Source organism: Rutidosis leptorrhynchoides, chromosome 9 (assembly GCF_046630445.1).
Source record: "Rutidosis leptorrhynchoides isolate AG116_Rl617_1_P2 chromosome 9, CSIRO_AGI_Rlap_v1, whole genome shotgun sequence".
NCBI lineage: Eukaryota > Viridiplantae > Streptophyta > Magnoliopsida > Asterales > Asteraceae > Rutidosis > Rutidosis leptorrhynchoides.
The window spans coordinates 278,778,322-278,801,394 of record NC_092341.1 but is presented as its reverse complement, the minus strand read 5'-3'; the positions used below and the strand labels follow the sequence as shown (position 1 = coordinate 278,801,394).

At 32.2% G+C, this 23,073-nt stretch overlaps 1 pseudogene; it reads right to left on the bottom strand.

The window, feature by feature from the left end:
* Positions 1-22,916: 22,916 nt before the first annotated feature.
* Positions 22,917-23,030, bottom strand: LOC139869563 (small nucleolar RNA R71; annotated as a pseudogene).
* Between the last annotated feature and the right edge of the window lie 43 nt (positions 23,031-23,073).

Here is a 23,073-nt window from a genome sequence, read left to right as displayed (position 1 = left end):
TTTCTTGAGGTTGGATGATCACTCTACAAGATTGGAAGTAAGCTAGCAAACTTGGAAGTATTCTTGATTTTATGAAACTAGAACTTGTAGAATTTATGAAGAACACTTAGAACATGAAGATAGAACTTTAGAGAGATCAATTAGATGAAGAAAATTGAAGAATGAAAGTGTTTGTAGGTGTTTTTGGTCGTTGGTGTATGGATTAGATATAAAGGATATGTAATTTTGTTTTCATGTAAATAAGTCATGAATGATTACTCATATTTTTGTAATTTTATGAGATATTTCATGCTAGTTGCCAAATGATAGTTCCCAAATGTGTTAGGTGACTCACATGGGCTGCTAAGAGCTGATCATTTGATTGTATAAACCAATAGTACATACATCTAAAAGCTGTGTATTGTACGAGTACGAATACGGGTGCATACGAGTAGAATTGTTGATGAAACTGAACGAGGATGTAATTGTAAGCATTTTTGTTAAGTAGAAGTATTTTGATAGGTGTCTTGAAGTCTTTAAAAAGTGTATGAATACATATTAAAACACTACATGTATATACATTTTAACTGAGTCGTTAAGTCATCGTTAGTCGTTACATGTAAGTGTTGTTTTGAAACCTTTAGGTTAACGATCTTGTTAAATGTTGTTAACCCAATGTTTATAATATCAATTGAGATTTTAAATTATTATATTATCATGATAATATGATGTATGAATATCTCTTAATATGATATATATACATTAAATGTCGTTACAACGAAAATCGTTACATATATGTCTCGTTTCAAAATCATTAAGTTAGTAGTCTTGCTTTTACATATGTAGTTCATTGTTAATATACTTAATGATATGTTTAATTATCATAATATCATGTTATATATATATATATATATATATATATATATATATATATATATATATATATATATATATATATATATCCATATATATGTCATCATATAGTTTTTACAAGTTTTAACGTTCGTGAATCACCTGTCAACTTGGGTGATCAATTGTCTATATGAAACCTATTTCAATTAATCAAGTCTTAACAAGTTTGATTGCTTAACATGTTGAAAACACTTAATCATGTAAATAACAATTTCATTTAATATATATAAACATGGAATAGTTCGGGTCACTACAATTTCAGGAATGAATTCAGATGATTTTTCGATTTCTACACTTTTCTGTTTACCTGTGCCATCATTATTAATGTTTTCTTGGAATAGGTTGCCTAGGTTCCCGCAACCCGACTCTTCGTCTTCGGTCCAATCTTTCTCACATACCTGTTCGCCGGAGTAAACATTTTTCCGGCCACCATTGCGATCTGATCCGTCGGAAAGTGGTGTTCCATCTCTGATTAAATTATCATTATCCTCAAGATCATTGTTAAAATCTGATTCATACTCATCTGATCTATCATAAGTGTCATCTATGGACCTATCATCTTCATCATCATCTTCTGGGATGGCATCAGCTTGACCATCATCTAAGGAAGTGGACTGATTGAAATCAAAATGAACCTCTCTAGATTCATCCTCCCTAATGTCGATGTAGATGACGTTCTCATTATCCATAAGACTTACTTCACCCTCGAATTTTATAGTGCTACTTCTGGTATGAATCAAAACTCTCCCCACATCTAGGTTTTGATTGTCGTCGTCAAGGCTGCAGTTTTCCATCTCCATAATTCTTCCCCACCAACCTGCAATTTTTCTAAAAATATCCTCAGACCACCATATACTAGGAACTCCTCTAATATTGATCCAAACTAATCGTCCAGAGGACCAATGCTTTGCATAGAGGATAGTGACTTTGTTGGACCATTTGTGGACTGGATGGTTAACGTTTGAGACAATACCATTGGTCATATTGATTGAATCACAGATAATCAAAATATCCATACCTCCTAAGTACTTGAGGGAGAAATTGGAAAGGCCTGCAGCTTTGCAAAGCTCTTCTAATTGGAAAAAAATCCCAGTGTCTTTTACTTCACATCTAATGGATTTACCCAATAAATGCTTGTTAGGTAACCCTAGGGTTTTCAGGTTAATAGTTCTGCCATCAATGTATTTGTGAGGGTTATCAACACCATCAGAGGAGCGAGGTTTTTGGTTATCAGATGAACGAGGTTTTTGGTTAAGTTTATCTCTGAGATCAAAGTGAACAAACTCTCTTCTCTTTTGGTTTAGGGTTTCTCGAAGGTCACGATTAGGGTTTCCAGCAACGTCACAAAAACGCCTGTCATCCCTGAAGGCGTTCGGAAAGGATCTTGGGTTGGGGTTTGGACCGGAGTTTTGATGAGGGGGGTTGGTGAAGGATCTCGCAATGGGTATTTGATGAAGAGGAGGGTTGAAGGATTGGGGTCGGACATATGATTCTTTTTCTCTGGCTAGAAAGATTCTGATAGGGTTACCATTGAAGCTAATTTTCTCCAGGTTTCTTAACAGTACATCTTTATCTTTCACGTTACCATATATAGCAAAACCGAATCGGCATCCATTTCTTAATCTGTTACGTGCCAGATAAACATCTCTTATGTCCCCAAAGGGCTTGAATGACCTCCACAGATTCTCAGCATTCCAGCTATCTGGGAAATTGAAGAACATGTAGGATGTCAAGTGGGTTCCGAAGATACTTGTCAACCGATCTTGTAGTCTACCATTGTACATATCCCGTCGATCCGCCGCGTCTCCACCTGCAAAAAACTCTCTCCTCACTTTCTCACTCCTCACACTCTCTCTCGCACACATGTCTTATGTCGTTTATTCACTCACTCAGCTATGTTTTTTATTACTTAGATGACTAGAAATATTTTTTTTATTTAAAAAATAGAAATCTTATACTAATATTTTGTTTAAAGCCATTTATATTTATACTAGTGAAATGACCCGTGGAACTACGAGTTTGTTTAAACGAAACACTTTAACGATATATTTTAGTTATTAAGTGAACGTAAATGCTAAAGTTATTTAGTTTAATGACCCGTGGAACCACAAAGTCCGACTAAGAAACTCGTCAGCTGAATATTGCATCAAACACCTAAATGCATATTAAACAATCCACATCCAATCATAAGAGATAATATTGGTTGTCATTTTATTTAAAAGTGTAAATTAAAATATAAATTTGGAGTTGATTTTCTTATGTCTATCTTTTTTACCTTCTCGTACTCAATTCAAAATAATTAATTAAAATAATTCAAAATTATTTAATTTTAATAATTAAAATAATTATTAATAAGATTTAATAATAATAGTTAATTAATAAGATTTTATTTTAATTTAAAATTATTTAGTTTAATGACATCACCTATCATGTCTAGATTTTTTTCTTTTGTTTTTTGAATTTTTTTTTACAAAAAAATTATTCTAATAATGACATCATCATTATAAAATCTTAATAAAAATATATATAACCGTAACAATAACATAACAAATTATAATGAAAAGATTGGTATAAATTTACCAGACCGGGCCCAACGCAAGAGCAAAGTGATCGTTTGCTCAGGCTCACTATTTTCAAAGGCCCAATCCACCATGCGTGTCATCAATCTAGTTTTAGACCCAAGAGTACAATGCCCAGAAAACTTGAACCTTATTTTGTTTACAGTTTAAAAATAGGCCCAATAGTTATTTTAGTGACTACTGTTTTAACAGCTAGAAATGTACTCAGTAATTTTATTTGATTGAAGTTAATATAAAGTAGTGAGCAGCTTGTGTTGGTTGTCGTTGTGGGATCTAGCTTCATTTATATTTTATGCATATTAAAAAAATGACTCACATTCGTATAAACCAGGCGTGTAATTTATATGTACAACTTCAAATAGTAATTTAATTTACACCTTTCATGGAATGGTACACAAACAATATTTTATTTATTTACTCTTGTATTTTCGAAAAAGAAAACAACAATTTTTAATTCTTAGGCTTTGAATATATAAGTAAAACTTAATAAAGTAAGGGTGTGTTTTTGTTTTGTTTATCTCTTAGTTTAATTGTTTAGCGTTGGATGCTAAATTATTTAGTATATTCAGTGCGTTTGATTCATCAGATATCAATGGTCATAAACTTTATATAATCCGTTAGGGTATAAGGGCTTTTTTCACATCGTTCTAGGTATTTAGGTTCTCGGGACCGGCTTTGAAATTTACTACGAGTATTTATTTTAAAATCTGCGACTTACAAAAGTTACCAAAACAAAAATTTCATGTTCATAAAATAGAGCACGAGAGTACCAAATTCTGTTTTGCTTTAAGAGTGGAAACTAGAGGTATTCTTTTTAAATAAAGTAGACATTTTATGTTAATATTTTGTATGAAGTCATTAATATAAGAGTAACAATATAACAGATAACATATTGTAATGAAAAGATTGCTATAAATAAATATAAATATACTATTTATATTTATATTTGTATTTATATTTATATTTATATTTATACATTATCTATATAGTCATATAGTGTAAGTCAATGTAAGTCAACACTATCATTGATTTGTCAAAATGATATTGACTTAGGGCCTGTTTACTTGTGTATTAATGGAGCTGAGGTGAATTAAAGACTTATTCGGTCAGCTGAGATGGTGTTTACTTGCACCTTAAATTAATGAAAATGCTGGATACATGAATTAATAATTAAGGTGGAAAACCACACTTGTCCCCATATGGCATTTATTTTCAAGACTTTTCTCAATATTACCCTTCCATATTGAAAATCAATTAAAAGGCAGGGTATACACAATTTCTGTAAATAACCTCATCTCGAGTTGTGCAACATATATAAACATTCAAAACCAAACCCTAAAATAGTAGATTGACGAAAATCATATGAATTTATAATCTAAGAAGAAAACCTAGAAATCCAAATTCATATGAGATAAACCCCGTATCAAAAAACAAATAAAAAAGAAAGTGTAGGGGTGAAAAAAATCTTGATGTTTAATTTGGTGATAAAAGAAATTGTGTATCTGAAATTTGATACTTTTTTTTAGAACGGATCTGAAATTGATACTAATAGAGATAGAGAGTATAACAGAAGATTATGAGTTTATGGCGATGAACACAAGGAGAAAAAGAAAGAGAGTAGAAACCGAATACTTAATATCGTTGATTACTTAGAAAAGTAAATGAACTTATAACCTGGTAGCGTGGAATTAAGAGTTGATTTTAGGGAAGAAGATCAAATAATAAGGACGGTGAAGAAAACTGTGAATTGTTAATTACTATATTGTCTACGATTTAATTTAAATTTAAGAATAATAAAATGTGTATATATAAAATATAAATAAATACATATAAAGCACCTCATAAGGTATTTGACGGAATTAATAATTGACAAAATTACGCTCGTCGTCCCTGAACTTGTATCCAGCCTTCTCAGGTCATCCTTAAACTTTTTTTTTTTTGCTGGCGTCGTCCCTGAACTTGTACTTTGTAACTCCGGTCGTCCCTCCGTCTACATTCAGTCCATTTTTTCTGTCAAGTTGAATCATGTGCATATCATGTTGGGGTATTTTTGTCTTTTTATCCTTTCTTCCCTTTTCTTCATCTTCATCCCCAATTTCATAAACCCTAACCCTATTTTCTTTTCCACCTTACCTTTTCATCCTTCAAGCCCAACCGCTTCTTGATTTGACATCACATCCCAAATCCTGTCACACCCGATAGTCAAAAACTCATCATCTTCAGTCAAAACCGTTTTTAACATATGGTCTTGCAGTCAAAGGTGATGATGATTCAAACCCAATAGGTGATTTCATGCATAACCACCCTTGATAAAACCACCTAATGACTCAATCCTTATCTTTTCTTTCATGTAACTAGGCCTACGATCTTGTGACATCTGTACTGCAATTTGGAAAACTAAGAAAAAAAACATTCAATTCCATACCTTAAATCTGGAAAACTATACTCTTCAACCAATATCCAACAGATTCCAGATGCAGACACAATATCCATGAAATAATAATTTACAACAACGAAAAAATTCAATTTCACAACCAGAATAGTAATATTTTACAATATGAGGTAAACCCTAATTTAATACAGAGTATGAGTTAAAAAAAAACCCCTAACTTTACACCACCACAAACAAATAAAAATAAAAGCCAAATTTAAAGAAGAATTACCGAATCAGAATGAGAAACAAGATCGATGGATACAGAAGCGGAATCAGCAGCTGGGTCAGATTTAGGAACAAAAATATCAATTTGAACAGAGCAAATGGTTTGTTCGCACAGTTAAAATCACGAATTGAACAGAGCAAACTGATTCATTCATTACATCTAAACTTGCCTATTTTAATTTGAAAGGTGAAGGAGAAATGAGGATCTGAAAAAAGAAAAAAAAAGAAAAAAAAAGAAAAAAAAGGAAGAGAGAGAAAATACTGGTTTTGAAAGGTGAAGGAAAAATAGAAAAGAAGGTAAAAGATAAAATTAAATTAATTTATTATAGAAAATGATAAAAAGACTGAAGTACCCTCACATGATTCGCACATGAGTCAGTTTAACAGAAAAATTAGACGGAATATAGACGGAGGGACGACCGGAGTTACAAAATACAAGTTAAGGGACGACGCCAGCAAAAAAAAAAGTTTAAGGATCACCTGAGAAGGCTGGATACAAGTTCAGGGACGACGAGCGTAATTTTGTCTTAATAATTTTCTCTCTAAGTTGTTTGCTAAACAAAAAAATTATGATTTAATTTAGGGGCAAAATAGTCAATTTAATTATAAAGATAATTTATTCAGCATAAAAAGTAAACAACATTATTCATTCAGTTATTACTGCATACTGTCATTCATATCCATATTGTCATTTTTATCCATATTAAACTTAATGAAAAGAAAAGTAAACAGCCCCTGACTTACACTATATTAATGGTGTAGTATTTTATTATCTAATCAGTGTAAGTCAACACTATCATTGATTTGTCAAAATGATATTGACTTACACCATTAGATAATAAAATATTACACCATTAATATATGGGATGTGATCCTCACAAACTACATTTTGAGACAAAATTGTACATGGATCAAAAAGTAATGTGTGAGAATCACTTTCTTATACTAGTATATATTAGCTGTTATTATATTATTATTATTAAAATTAAAATTATATTATTATTACTCTATTATATTATTATATAATTGTTCGTATTATCATTTATTTCAATCGGCGACGTGATTTAGAGCGAAATTATTTACGTAGTCTATCATCTATTCGCGTATTGTAACCCTTTGTAGCGGCAACGCGCGAACTCTTTGTACTTGTTTATTTCAAAACCCATGACTTACAAAAATTATCAAAACACAAATTCTTTGTACATAAAATAGAGCACGAGTGTACCAATTTCTGTTTTGCTTTAAGTGTAGAAATGACATTTGTGAATTATAAAGTTCCACATCTTTTTGACGTTGGTAATTCATAATATTTGACGTTAGTAATTTATAATATGAACCTACAAACTTCTTTTTAAATTTTTTTAAAAAAAAGGCCAACTTTTAACAAGTACAACATCATATGGTATCTATTAAATGATGAACCACCCAAAATAGGTTTAGCTTTGCTAATCACTTGATTTGTTTTTTTGTGATGGTCAAGTTTTAACACCCCCCCCCCCCCCCCCCCCCCCCCCCCCACCCCCACCACACACACACACACCACCCACATACTTTTTGTTTTATTAAGCAATTTGAATTTGAATTCATTTACTCTACTCTGAGTTTAACACACTAACTAAACTGCATTGACGATACAAAGTAGTCCAATCATGACCATAACTCCGGTCTCCGTAAGAATACAAGATATATAGAAGAAAAAAAGAAAATGAATTAATTGTAAGGTTTTTTTCGGACATTTTCTAGGATCGGAAGAAACCACAATAATGACCGCTACGCTACGTGAGTTTCTTTTTTAAAAATTTGAAAAAACACCTCCAAAAGAAACTATTTTTTTTTTTTGGAAAGCTCAGAAATTTCATTAAAAGAACCCACAAGATGTGGGGACAGTGGTGAAAGTGTTAAGGCGCAGGGGCGGCCGCCCCCAATGGATTTTTTTTTCAGTGTAAAAGTTTTAGGTTTTTCGACTTTGCCCCCGGTGGAATTTTTTTTTTCCCCCAAACCTACATATTTTGCCCCAAAACCTTCAAATATTGCCCCAAATTCTCCAAATATTGCCCCAAAATCTCCAAATTTTGTCCCAAAATCTTCAATTTTTTTCCAAAAAAATTGCTACGGTTTAAAAAAAAAATTTGCCCCCGGTAAAAAAAATCCTAGTTTCGCCACTGTGTGGGGAAAGAACAAATACAGGAGCCTACATCAAAAGAGAAACAATACAAACCACCAAGAAAATAAACACCAAACAACAAAAACAAAACTATAGAACCACAACCTCCACTAAAAACAACCAAATCACCCACATAAACTGTTCGGGTCAGACCTCCAGGATTCGAAACTTCCGTGCACCATATTTGACCTGTTAGAAATCCACAAAAAAATAAAGCTTTTAGATCCGCCATAAAAGGAAACAATGTCACACTGATAGCTTGAACAAACGACAAATCAAATATTTAGCTGAATCGTAATACAAACGAAAAATTTTGAAGAGTAAATCGTCATTATAACTTTTATAAGCGGAAAATTAAAAAGGTAAAATGAAAATGGTTAATAATGGTTTAGTCTCTCAGATTAATTTTAACGTTTTAACTATTAATCATTCAAGTTTTTTTCTAATGATTTAATCCTGTGAGGTTACATTGACTTAATGGTTTAACCGCTAAACTTTTGAAAGTTAAAAACAAACTATATAAACTAACTAGTTTTATGAACACGATCGTTGCACGACATTAATATAAATTAGTATTCGATAACAATAATATTGATACTGATCAAATGTATAATGCAATTACAAAAAATCTTTTATTACTAATAACATTTATATCGAAAACATTAGTATTGGATACTAACGCATAGATTATGAGTCCGTCCGTTGAAATCATTTTAACTTCAATTGACAAATAATTTATTAAACACCTAACATGAGCCCATGCATTTATATAATATTCTACAAATATTATATTAACGTAATATTTTAAATTTATGCACAAACTGCAAATTAATTTTATATTATATAAAATATCATTCATAAATAATATTATAATGTTAATAAAAAAATATCAATTTTATAATTTTTATTTCAATAAAAACATTGTAAGTGGTTTTCAATATATGATCATTTATATAAATAAATATTATAAATATTTATATTAATTTCATGTATCGTTTCAAACAATATTTATTATTTTTTAAAATAATTTTATAATAATAATACTATAATATAATATATAATATTAATATAATATAATACTTACTATATGGTAATATAATATACGGAGTAATATTTTAAGTAATGAAATATGTATATCAAATTAAATTAGAAAATCTAATAATTCGATTAATATGTGAAAATAATTGATAAAGTGACACGTGGCATGAATAAATCAGGAGTTGACACGTGTCACGAATTAACCAGGAGTTGAGGTATAAGATTATCATCACGCACTTTATATAATGTATAGATAATGGTAATATCAACATAAAATACGAAGTATAAGTTAAGGGGTTTAACGATCAGACTTCTAAAGTGTGTAAAGTGTGTGTGTGTGTGTGTGTGTGTGTGTGTGTGTGTGTGTATATATATATATATATATATATATATATATATATATATATATATATATATAGGGAGAGTATCCAGTGATAACTTTTTTAGTGTGAGAACTTTAGGAACTCCAAAACACTCCAAATACAGTGAAATTCGAGCAAAAAGGGTGCACGGGCGAGTAAAAAAAAGAAATTCGAGCAAAAATGAAAAACACGGACGAACAAAAAATTCATAGTCGAGCAAAAAAAAAATTTGTTTTTTTTGTTTGAATTTCAAATGTAGAACACATTTTTGTTCGACTACCCGTGTGTTCTACATTTTTTTTGTTCGACTATCAAAAATGTAGAACACAAAATTGTTCGCCCGCTTTTTTTTTGTTCGAATATCACTTTTTTGTTCGCCCTCGACCCACTTTTGCTCGAATTGCTCTCTTTTGTTCGCCCGTGTCCCATTTTTGCTCGAATTTCCCTTTTTTGCTCGAATTTCAGTGTATTTTTGAGTTCTCGGGGTTATTACACAAAAAAGTTCTCATTTGATCCCTCTACTATATATATATATATATATATATATATATATATATATATATATATATATATATATATATATACTAGTTTTATGAGCCCGTTCGTTGCACGACAGTTGTATAAATTAGTATTCGATAACGTTATTATTGATAGTTATCAAATGGGTTAAAGCTATAAATGCGTTATATACTTTTACTTTTGTTCAAATGTAGGTTATATACCCAATAAATTACCAGTGTAAGTCACATACTTTCAAAGGGTGTTCTAATGTAGGCTATTGGTGACCGGTTACCTGCTGAACCGGTAAAATCAGTTTTTTAGCATTTTTATTTAATTTTATATGGCTACAAATATGTTATATACTTTCACTTTGTGTTCCGATTTAGGTTATATATAAAAATGATTTTTCCCGATGTAGGCTATATACTTTCACTTTAGTTCGCTCATTTTCCTTTTATCCAGTTAAAAAGTTTAATGCGTTCATGTTAGCACACTTTTTGAAGGTATATAGCATACACTGGTATTTTATTGAATATATATGCTATATTGGAACAAAAGGGAAAGTGTATAGCGTATTTATAGCTTTAACCCTTATCAAATGTATAATATAATTTCACTGAAAAAATCCTTTATTACTGATAACTTTTGTATTGAAAGGATTAGTATTATATATTAATGCATAAATTATGAGTCCGTTTGTTGAAACCATTTTAACTTTTAATTGACAAATAATTGATAAAACATCAAACATTAGCCCGTAAAATTTTATTTTAAAACTAATCGTTAATAATAGTTTTTATATACATCTTTTTCTGTATAAGCATTTATTACACACTAATTTAATTATATAAAAATCTCAAATAAAAACTTAATTATCTTACAGAACATACATTAACAAAACTCATAATATTATGATGATAAAAATTTCATGATCCTCACAATCTTAACTTTTTTTTTTTTGGCAAAGAAACAAAAACTATATATAAAACTAATCTCCGAAAAGGAGACTAGAAAACAGAAATACAAATGACCACCATAAAAAAGGCTCGAGGACGGAAAACAACCATGAGATGCTAACTAAACCCGAGCTTTAGTGAGGGCTAGACAACACAAAAAACCACAAACACTTACATCGAAGCTAAAAACAAAGCAAACAACGAACAAACAAAAAAAACCTAATCAAGTACCATAGTTTGTATTGTTGATGCCGTCTTCGGCAGTCGCCTTAAACGAAAAAGTAGACTCGATCCCAACCCCATCTGAACCCTCAGTTTCTAAATTCGTCAAAGAAGACAACACCGTCTAACTCCACTCCCGCCCCTGCTCCAATACGCTTCCCTTTAACACTCTCACAAGTTTGATCAACTTTTGAAATCTCTTGAGCCTCCCCGTCGATCTCGTCCCCATCACTCGAATCATGCAAACAAAATGCCCCGTCCTTTATATTCTTTTTCTTTTCTTTACCTTTCCTCTTGCCCGCACCCTTCGCATCACCCTTCTTTTCTTTACCTTTCCTCTTCCCCGCACCCTTTGTATCACCTTTTCTTAATTAACTACTATTAGATATCCTTTAGTTATTATGAAAAGTAGATTATAACAATGGAATCATCGGTTATATAGTAGATTGTAAATGTAAATGTTATCTTTATTTGATTTGTAAAAAGTATAATATTATATTTGATTTGTAATGTTATATAATATTAATTTCATTTCATGATGTGTGCCTAATTACAAGGAATATATAATATTTGATTTAATTATTAACATTTACTACAACAACAACAACAACAATACCCAATCCCATAAGAGTGGGGTATGGGAGATGTGAGATGTAGACAATCCTTCATCTATCCTAGAATAAAGAGAAATCATTTCTCCACCCCGAGTTAAACACTCACAAGAGCGGAGAAAGTCCTCCCTCTCTCTATTCGACGGGTAAAGAGATTGCTTTCAAGGGGAACCTCCGGCCATAAAGAATGAAAAAAAAACAATTATATATATATATAATAGTAATAAAAATAAGAAAATAAAATATAAAATATAAAATATAAAATAAAATAAAATAAAAATATAAAATAAAATAAAATAAACAGAGACGCCATGAAAATGGTAGAATCAAATTTTCATAGGTTTTACATCGTACCTGGAGTTCAATTTAGGCTCTAAGCAGCAGTCAAGTCGCCAATAAATCGACGCTTGCTAAGCATCGCTTAACAGAACCGTGTATGAAATATATATATATATATATATATATATATATATATATATATATATATATATATATATATATATATATATATATATATATATATAAGGGAAAAAGAAGACGTACCTTAGACAGTAGGGCGAAGCTCTAACAAAACGAGAGATGCTACAACTAAAAACCAAAAAACATATATGACCACAAACAAGCAACCCTAAACACAACAAAACATACAAACCTAGAAAAACACACACACACACACACATACATACAAGAAACCGTACGCAACCAAACAAAAAACATGAACACCTGAAATGTACCCGCGAGCATACATACAAACATACATAATAGCAGACCCACATACGCATACAAACATACATACAGAAACAAACGTAACAAGCCCGCATAAACAACAAACGCAACATACATAAAGCAAACAAATAAACATGCAAACAAACATACCCGCAACCACAACCTAATCCCTAAACATGAAAAACAAACATACACATGCAGGCACACACAGACATACCCAGTAAAAAGAAGAGGGCCCGGTAATAAACAAAGCGCAGAAAAACACGCTACATGACGAAACAAACAAACAAAAACAAAACACACGAAAAATCCATTAAAAGAAGACACAAAAACACAAACACACAGACCCACGAACACACCAACACACAAACACACTAACACCCAAACAAACAAAAACCTACTCTTCTATTCTAATTCTAGTTCTCCACGCAATCCTATCTGAAGTCATGTCCTCGGTCAATAAAAGCTCCCTCAAGTCGAGCTTTATTCTATCCTCCTACCTACGAGTAGGTCTACCCCTTCTCCGAACGCCGTCAACCGTAAGTGCCTCCACTCTCCTAACAGGTGCAGTCAGAGGTCGCCTTCTCACATGCCCAAACCATCGTAGCCGTTCTTCTCTTAGTTTGTCAATGATGCTTCTAACTTTCAGGTTCTCCCTAAAACACTATTTGGAATCATATCCAACATGGTTTTACCGCATGTCCACCTAAGCATCCTCATCTCTGCCACCTCCATCCTCCTCTCTTGCACCTTCGTCATTGGCCAACACTCCGATCCATATAACATGGCAGGTCTAATTGCCACCTTGAAGAATTTTCCTTTCAGCTTTAGGGGGATTTTCTTGTCGCATAAGACTCCAGTCGCTGCTCTCCACTTCACCCACCCTACTTTAATACGGTGTGACACATCTTCATCTATCCTCCCGGATTTGTGAAGCATCGAGCCTAGGTATCTAAACGAAGTTTGCGGATGCAAGATCTGGTCTCCAATGCAGATGTTCGCTCCATCACCTAGTTCATCATCGTTCCTATCAAAATCGTAACTAAGATATTCCGTCTTTTGTCTACTAATATGCAGGCCATTGCTTTCTAAGGCCACCCTCCATTGCTCTAGTCTTCTATTAAGCTCCTCCTTAGAATCTGAAACAAGCACAATATCATCTGCAAAAATCAAGCACCAAGGGATGCACTCTTGTATCCCTCGAGAAAGCCCATCAAGGATCAAAGCAAAAAAGAAAAGGGCTAAGGGCCGATCCTTGGTGCAGGCCTACTTCTATTGAAAAAACTTCAGTATTTCCCACCGGCGTTCGAACACAAGACTTCGCCCCTTCGTACATATCCCTAATAACATTAATATACCTACTCGATATACTTCTATCCTTAAGGGTCTTCCAAATCAAGTATCGTGGCACGCAATCGTAGGCCTTTTCCAAGTCTAAGAAAACCATCTCTAGGTTCCTTTGCTTCTCTCTATGCTTCTCCATAAGGTTCCTAATAATATGGATTGCCTCTATCGAAGAACGCTTTGGCATGAAACCAAATTGGTTCTCCGAGACATTGGTTTCGCGTCGAAGTCTAGTCTCAATCACTTTCTCCCAAAGCTTCATAGTATGACTAAGTAATTTTATGCCTCTATAGTCACCGCAACATTGAGCATCCCCCTTGTTCTTATAGATGGGGATAGTCTCACTCAGTCTCCATTCCATGGGCATTTTAGAGCTTCGAAACGTCTTGTTAAAAAGGCTAGTCAGCCACCTAACACCAGCGTCGCCAAGGCACCGCCACGCCTCGATAGGAATCTGATCCGGTCCCACTGATTTATTTCTCCCCATATTTCGTAGTGCCAATCTTACTTCCTCTTGGCTAATCCTCTCGTAATCCATGTTGTTCTGGGATTGTTCTATATCAGAGTCTTGTAAGTCCTCATGGCGCTCTGGTCTTCCCCCCACGAAGAGAGATGAGAAATACTCTTCCCATCTTTTTATAATTCCGTCTTCCTTTACTAAGGTTTGACCTGCATCATTAATTATTAACATTTGTTATCTCAAAATTATATATCTTTTAATAATTATTTAATTCAGTTTAATTAAAAAAATAACATGTAAGATTATTTAATTCAGATTAATTAAGAAATTGACACATATGATTATTGGCACGCATTTTATAATAATGTATAGATTTGTAAAAAGGTAAAACTATTTAAATTTTGATACTTCGAATAATTAATTTAAAATGGAAAATTTAAAGAATTAAAACGGGAGATTTTTTTCAATTAAACCATTATTAACCTGATAAAAAGTGATTTTTTATTTTATTTTATTTTTGGCGAAAAGACGAAAACTCAAATAGATAATGAAGACGTTTTCCAAAAGAAAACGTCTTCAACCGAAAGTACAAGAAATGTAAAATAACATAAAAATGAATGTGCGTTTATTATGCAAACCGACATGATTGATTTGTTTTGGTTGGAGCTATAATCAAAAACTGAATAAGACCCATCAGTCCATCACACGAGCCAATGATGTTCTGTTGAGTTTGCTTATTAATGTTAAAGAGAAAGTTCCAATACGAGTCACTTGTTCAACTACCCTGATGATATTGACACATAAGTGGTCCAATCTAACATGAGGTAGCCTTTTTCAATCTACAACAAACTTGAACACAAAGTCTCGTTTTCTAGACTAATATCTAATTACCAAACCGGTCCCATACGGTAGGATGTCATTGGGTCGGGTTTAGTTAATTCCGGATCCAAACCCGATTAAGAAACTCCGCCTCAAATCCGGTCCGAAATTTATCGAGTCCCCATTTACTTACATACTATCGAGTTTTGGGTTTCCTCACGGGTAAACGGGTATACCCGATTAGTCATTCTCTATCTATTTTTTAATAATTTACCAAATCACAATATCGAAATTTAACCTAACTACTTCATATTTAAATTATTATAAAATATCACATACAAAACGTTGATTAAAAAGTTTCTAAAATACTCAAATACACAGAGTATATAAAATATCACATCTCGAAAACTTGTTGTATATGATTATATTGAATAAAATTATACTCGTTTTCAAAACAAATAAGAGAAATCTTTCATACATTAACAATATAATACTAAGACTAAAATTTTACATAAAAATTATGATTAAGACCTCGGGCCGGGTATACGGGTATGTGGGTCGGGTAAACGGATATGTATCCGAAACCATACAAGAACCCGGATTTTTTTTTGTAACCATCCTCATATCTGGTCCATGACCCGACGGACTCGGATCAGACCCCACCCGACCCAATTATAACGGGTTTTGAGTTTTCCATCATGTACGGGTCATTTTACCATCCTACCATAAGGTCCAAATGAAAAACCCCACTAGCGGTAAACATCCCTTTTAGAGATAAGAGTTAAAAGGATAAGTAAAATTTATTATTTTAAAACATTAAAGTTAGAGTTTAGATTTTTTTTAAAAAAAATTAGAGGTTAATATTCATAACACGTTAACATATAGGAGTATCAGATTTATAATAACTGGTTATCATACACAGATCAGATGTGTGATTACCGGTTATCATATATCTGATGTATGTTAACGTGCTGTTAAAAATACATTTTTTTTATTTATTTCCTGAATCTACATAATGAATAATGACTCCCGAAATTAAAAAAATCTAAATTCTAAACTCTAATTCTAATGTTATAAAAATAACAAATTACTTATTCTCTTCTCCTCAAAAAGGTGTTTATCTTTTGATCTCTCCCTTTATATATATATATATATATATATATATATATATATATATATATATATATATATATATATATATATATATATATATATATATATATATATAGTCATAATCTAAAGGGAACCACTTTTTTGAGGGAAGGGGGAAGAAAAAATTATTTTTTCGTTTTTTTCGAAAAAAATATTTTTTCAACATTAAGAGCAAACGAAAATATGAACATTTAAAAAAAACACTTTGTGATGAATGTTATTATTTTGGCGGGAAAACGCTCGAAGAAAAAACTAATAACATGCATCATGCGTAATGTTACTCTTGAATGTTATTCTTCGAGCGTTTGTTTTCCATCATATGTGAAGTTTTTTTAAGATTTAGCCCGATTTATAGTTTAGGGTTTTGGGTTTAGTCCATAAACCCAAAATACTAAGACCTAAACCCTAAAGCCTAAACTCTAAACCGTTCGTGTTAAAAATTCAATCTAAACCCTAAACCATAAGTTCTAAACCCAAAACTCTAATTTCTAAACCCTAATAGCTAAACCCTAATTTTTAACCGCTAATTTCTAAACCCTTATCTATAAATCCTAATTTTTAAACAATAAAAAAAACAAAAAACAAAAAAACTCGGAAGCAAAACATTCATTTTAGTGAATGTTATCATTTGTTTTGTCGACCGTTTTCCCGCCAAAATAATAATATTCATCACAAAGTGTCTTTTTTAAATCTTCATATTTTCATGTGATCTTAATGCCTCAAAAAAGGAAATTTCAAAAAAAAAAAAAAAAAATTAGTCCCCCAAAAAAGTGCTTCCTCTTAATTAAAACAATATATATATATATATATATATATATATATATATATATATTCGTACACCAACAAATTTTTTAAGGATCATTATACGTGATTTATGATATTTTAGGATACAATACTCCCTCGGTTCCACTTAATCATCTTTGTACAAAAGACAAGGAGTTTAATAAATATTATTATTACATTTTATTTTTTATTTATTTTATAATTTTATCTCTTATTTTTTTATTTTTATCTTACATGCAAGAGCACCTTGCGTTCTTGATTCCACTGGTGAGCAAGCAGCAAGATGGCACATTGCACCCTAGCGCCTTGCGCGGGTAAATCCACAATTTTTTTATGAGTTATGAGGCAGAAAAAGTTAAAAATATGAGCATTTAAGTGATAATCTCAATCTCAATATTAATAAAGAGAACTCATTATCGATAATCATTGTTACTGTTATCTAAGAAATCCAGGATAGCCAAACACCAATATATATTTATATCTTTATTTTTATTTATTTACTTGTTTATATATATATATATATATATATATATATATATATATATATATATATATATATATATATAGGTTGATTTTTTATGTAGTACGGATGACGATTAATTCACTACGGGTGTGTTTGGTTAATGGGATTTTGAGGGAGTTGGTGGGATTTACATTTCAAAACTCACCCAATCCTATGTTTGGTTTAGAGATTTGAATTTACTAGAAATTTCAAAAATCTCATGGACATGGGATTTCAATATCCTATGTATTAGTGAGGTATTTTAAAATTCCATGTTCCAAATAATTTATTGTTACTCCGTATGTTATAAGGTTTACGTTTTATGCTTTATTTTTACGTTTACGCTTTACGTTTTCCGTTTACGTTTTATGTTTACATTTTACGTTTAAGTTTAAGTTTTACGGATGGCGTTTACATTTTACGCATTACGTATTGTATTTTTCGGTTACGCGTTATGTATACGTTTTATTGTTATGTTTACGTTTACATTTACCTTTAGGTTTACGTTTGCGTTTACCTTTTGCGTTTACGTTTTACATTTACGTTTTAGATTTACGGTTTACATATATTTTTTATGTTTTACGTTTTACGTTTTTTACGTTTACATTTTAGGTTTACGATTTACGTTTATTTTTACGTTTAAGATTTTATGTGTTTTACGTTTTACATTTACGCTTTATGTTTATGCAAGCTTCATATTTTACGCTTTACGTTTACTTTTTACGATCTACGTTTACGTTTTATGTTTTATGTTTTACATTTTACGTTTACGTTTATTTATTACATTATAAGTTTTTACAAATCCCAGGATTTTAAATCCGTCAACGTAACACATGATAGGATTTTAAATCCCGTAGTATTTCAACTATCGTGGGATTTAAAATCATGGGATTTCAAATTCTTAAACCAAACGCCACCTACATTTTTGATAGATTCGCCACACATATGTATTAGTGTGTTATATAATACAATCCATTAAAATGATGAATCTATCGAAAGTACCCATATATATTTTATGTTTTATATTTAATATTTGATCGATACATTGAAATTGAAATCTTGGTATCTGTGCGACTTTGAAATATAGTGTACACCTTGGGAGTGCTTTTTTATCACGCGGTTAAAGTCACTGTTGAGTTTCAAACGTGATGTCAGAACTCATTCACCCGATTATTTTCTTGATACGAACATTACATTCTTACCGTCCCTTAGAATCCATACGGGTGTCATCATACGAGTGTCATGTATGATAAAATTTCTTCGTGTAAGGCTCGAACTGAAGACGTCTGGGAGGCACATAATCGACGATTAAACTCAATTGATATTTTGCAAACCTAACCTCCTTACACCATCATTAATGGGGCATCAAAAAACTTCCGTCAGATGATATGGAAATCTATAAAACCAATAAAAATTATAAAACCAATAAAAATCCAAAAATAGTGTTGTGACGCCCCGTACTAAATCAACATGTACGGACCATCAACAACAGGATCATTACAAGGTCAAACACTAAATGCGTTTTCAGAACAAGTTTGCATTCATGATAAAAGGTGACGTCATACCTAACGTCGAATGTTTTACATCAAAAGTATGCTTCTATGAATAGAAGCAAAGATAATAGTGCGTGACCCTTAGGTCGTTACAAATCATTGTTTCAAAAGTATTAAAGTTTGAATGCAAGATAAAGTGTTTCATGCGGTGACATCTCTAGTAAAGCACAACGGAAGTCTACGAGGCATGACTAGTACAACAGCGGAAGTAAGCAACCTTAAGCACCTGAGAAAAACATGCTTAAAAACGTCAACACAAAGGTTGGTGAGCTATAGTTTAAGTATAACAGTAATGTAAGGTAGGCCACGAGATTTCAGTGCTACAAAGAGCGTTTCAAAACAGTATGATAAAGTATATGTTTAACCGTGGGCACTTGGTAACTAACTTAACGTTTATCACCCCCTGAAAGTACACTTGGCGAGTGCGTATGATTACGAAGTATTAAACACCCATTAAATGCTAGCGCTACTAGCCCGAGTGGGGATGTCAAACCCTATGGATCCATATCTAAGATTCGCGTTCACCGGTTTAAAAACCAATGACTAAACGTTACCGAGCTAAAGGGAAAGTTTATGCCGTTGTATAACCCACAAATATATAAAGTTTAAGTACTCGTGCCTAGTATGTAAAACGTAAAATGCGCATGTATTCTCAGTTCCCAAAATAGTTAAAGTAAAAAAGGGATGCTATAACTCACAGTGGTAAAGTAGTAGTAAAGTTGACTCGGGAAAAGTAAGCAGGTACGTTTGTCCAAAAGGTCCTCAACCTAAGTCAAAAGTTACTAAGTCATTAAATCGTCCCAATAGGTTTAAATGTATGTAAATTAGGTCTTAAGTATCATCATCATTCATCATCAAACAAAAAGTATAAAGTAAGTTTCGTTCTCGAAAATAGTTTAAAACAAAGGCTAACTTCGATCAGTCGCTACGGCCTCTATACAAACTGAATTGAGGTGGGACCAGTGGCCATGGCTCCGTATGTGAGTCCTTTAGTTGCTGTAAAAATTCCAGAACCAAACTCATCTTCGTTTGACAGTGGCCACGGTTTAAGTGCGAGTAGGTCAGAATTTTCAGCACAACGCTAAAAGGACATAGTGACGTTCGGAGGGCCATAGATCCTAAACCGTAACTCGGATTAAGACGAGTCTTAAACGAAAAATCATCTACTCGAACCGAACTAACTGAAAATCAACTTTAAAGTAGCCCAGGTAGTCTGATCAGTTCTAGAATCAGTAGTTAAAGGTGTTCCGGTGGGTTCTTGGTGCTTGATGCTCATCACGGTTCTCATCCTTGATGCGTATAGCTTCAAGTGTACAACTCGTTGATAGGTTTGCATCATCTTAGCCAAGTTTTGACCATCATAACACTAGTGTAAGTCTAAGATAAGTTGCACAACTCACTTAAGAGTTGTATGTAGTTTGATGAACCAAAGTTACATCAAGATCTTAGATCCGACACATACATGAGTTACAAAAGTAATATTAAGCTACAAACTTGAAAGTAAACTAACTAATCAAGATCTTAAGTTGTAGAACATAGTTCTTAGTTAGATCTTGAAGATCCTAGACCCAAAAGTCTAGATCTAAAGTTCTTAAGTTAAATCCTAAGTTATAAGACATGAATCTTTACTTTAATGAAACCATAAGTTATGAAACTTAGATTCTCATCTTGTAAAGTGTATGTAAGCTCATAAACTCTTGTTTACAACAAAATTAGAAGACCATAAGCTATAGAAACTTAGATCTTTCATAAGTATATGAAGTTATAACTAGAAAGTTATACTTCTATGTTCTTGAACTTATAAAGTTAACTTTTAGTTTCAAGAAATATGAGATCAAGATTAACTAGTAATACTTGACCAAATTAACAACATCACAACTTTAAAGTACATAAAATGAAGAAATAAGTTAAATCTACAAGTAACAAGTTCATGGTTGCTCATACTTTAAAGATTCAAGCCAAGGCTTTGATCTTTAAGAAAGTAAACCTTAAGTTTACAAACATGAATACAAGTATGGTTTTTACAACTCATGAACTTTAAATCTTTAAAACATTAAGTGTAGAACCATAAACTAGAAAATTTAGATTCTTTGTTCTTGGTTCTTTACAACAAAAGATGAAAGTAACCAAGATTAGATGAAGATACAAGTTATAGAACTTGATCTTTAACAAAGATAAACAACAAGTAAGTAATCAACAACAAAGAACAAGTAATCAAAACAAGCAAATGATGATGATGTATATGTATATATTTCGGTTTTTAAGAAAAGAAAGAAGAAGAAAAAGCTCATGTTACTTACAAAGTAGAGAGCAAATAAGAGAAAATGAGTAGTTGCAAGTAAGTGTGTGTAAAACAATGAAGAGAATACAAGTAATAAGTAACTCAAAAAAAAAAGTTTGGAACCCCCCTTTACCCCATCTAGGCCGACGGTTTTCAACACAAAAGGGGGAGGGAAAAGTCCACTAGTTATTTGCATGTATTTAGCTCAAAATTGTATAACGTTAAGTTGTTATGGAAAGTGTTGTAATGATACTTGTAACTAGTCTTTCACTCACTAATTAATCTAGTTCAAGTCTAAATGAAATACTTGCATAAAAGATGGGAAAACTTAGTCCATTAAGTGTGTAGGGTGGGCTTCTAAGTCCATGTACATTTATAAAGCCCAAGTATGTAAGTAAGTAACAATTAAATAAACAAAGCCCAAGTAATTAACTAGTAACCTTAGTTAATTAAAAATGATTAATAAAAATTAATCATGAATGTAAATAATATCCGAAATATTATTTGTAAAAAGTTCATGTGTCATAAAGATGAGTCTGGCATGTAAAGTCAAGTACGGTAGCAAGTAGATGTATAAAAATACATTCATTAAACGCAAGCATTAATAATAAATATTATTAATTAAAAGTTGAAAAATTCCGGGTTGTTACAAGTGTTTTGTTTATTTTTTGTCAGTTTTACGCTCGGTGTTCTTGTTTTTGTTGAAGTGCAGGTTAGTATATGCAAACTCGGAGTTCGGGAGATCAAAATCTTAAGCCTTTAGACCCGGAAATCGAGAAATCTGCAAAAGCTAATCGAAAAGCTACAAGAATCTTAAAGGGTTCGACAGTGGCTTCAGCATCCACTCAACCACATATTGAGACACATCCGATTGTTCCACCAAACTCTCCTAAATCAGAGTCTGACACTGAAGAGGAAGTTTTTGATCAACGAGACGAGATGGTCGAACGACCAAGAGGAGTAGACACCTACTACCAACCGGGTGATTTTGAGGATCATTCACCCATTGTTTATCCTGCACCGGCAGGAGGAAACAACCGACGATTTGAGGTCCGACCTCAACTCATTTCGATCTTTCCAACCTACCGAGGTATGGCTAATGAGGAGCCATATGAACACATCACTGAATTTAATGGGATATGTGCTACTAATCAGGTAAACGGTTTCACTGATGATGAGGTACGTCTTCGATTATTTCCTTATTTACTTAAGGATAAGGCAAAAAGATGGTTTCTCTCCTTGCCCGCCCGGAGTATTAATACTTGGGCGGAAATGAAAAAACGATTTTTAGAGGAATTTTACCCCATAAGTAAAACTTCAGACATGCGTACGCAAATAAAATCTTTTAAATAATTACCGGGTGAATTATTTCATGAAGCATATGAACGTCTGAAGGAGTTACTTAGGGCATGTCCACACCATGAGATACCCAAGTGGGAATTGGTTAAAGTTTTCTATGATAGTTTAGAT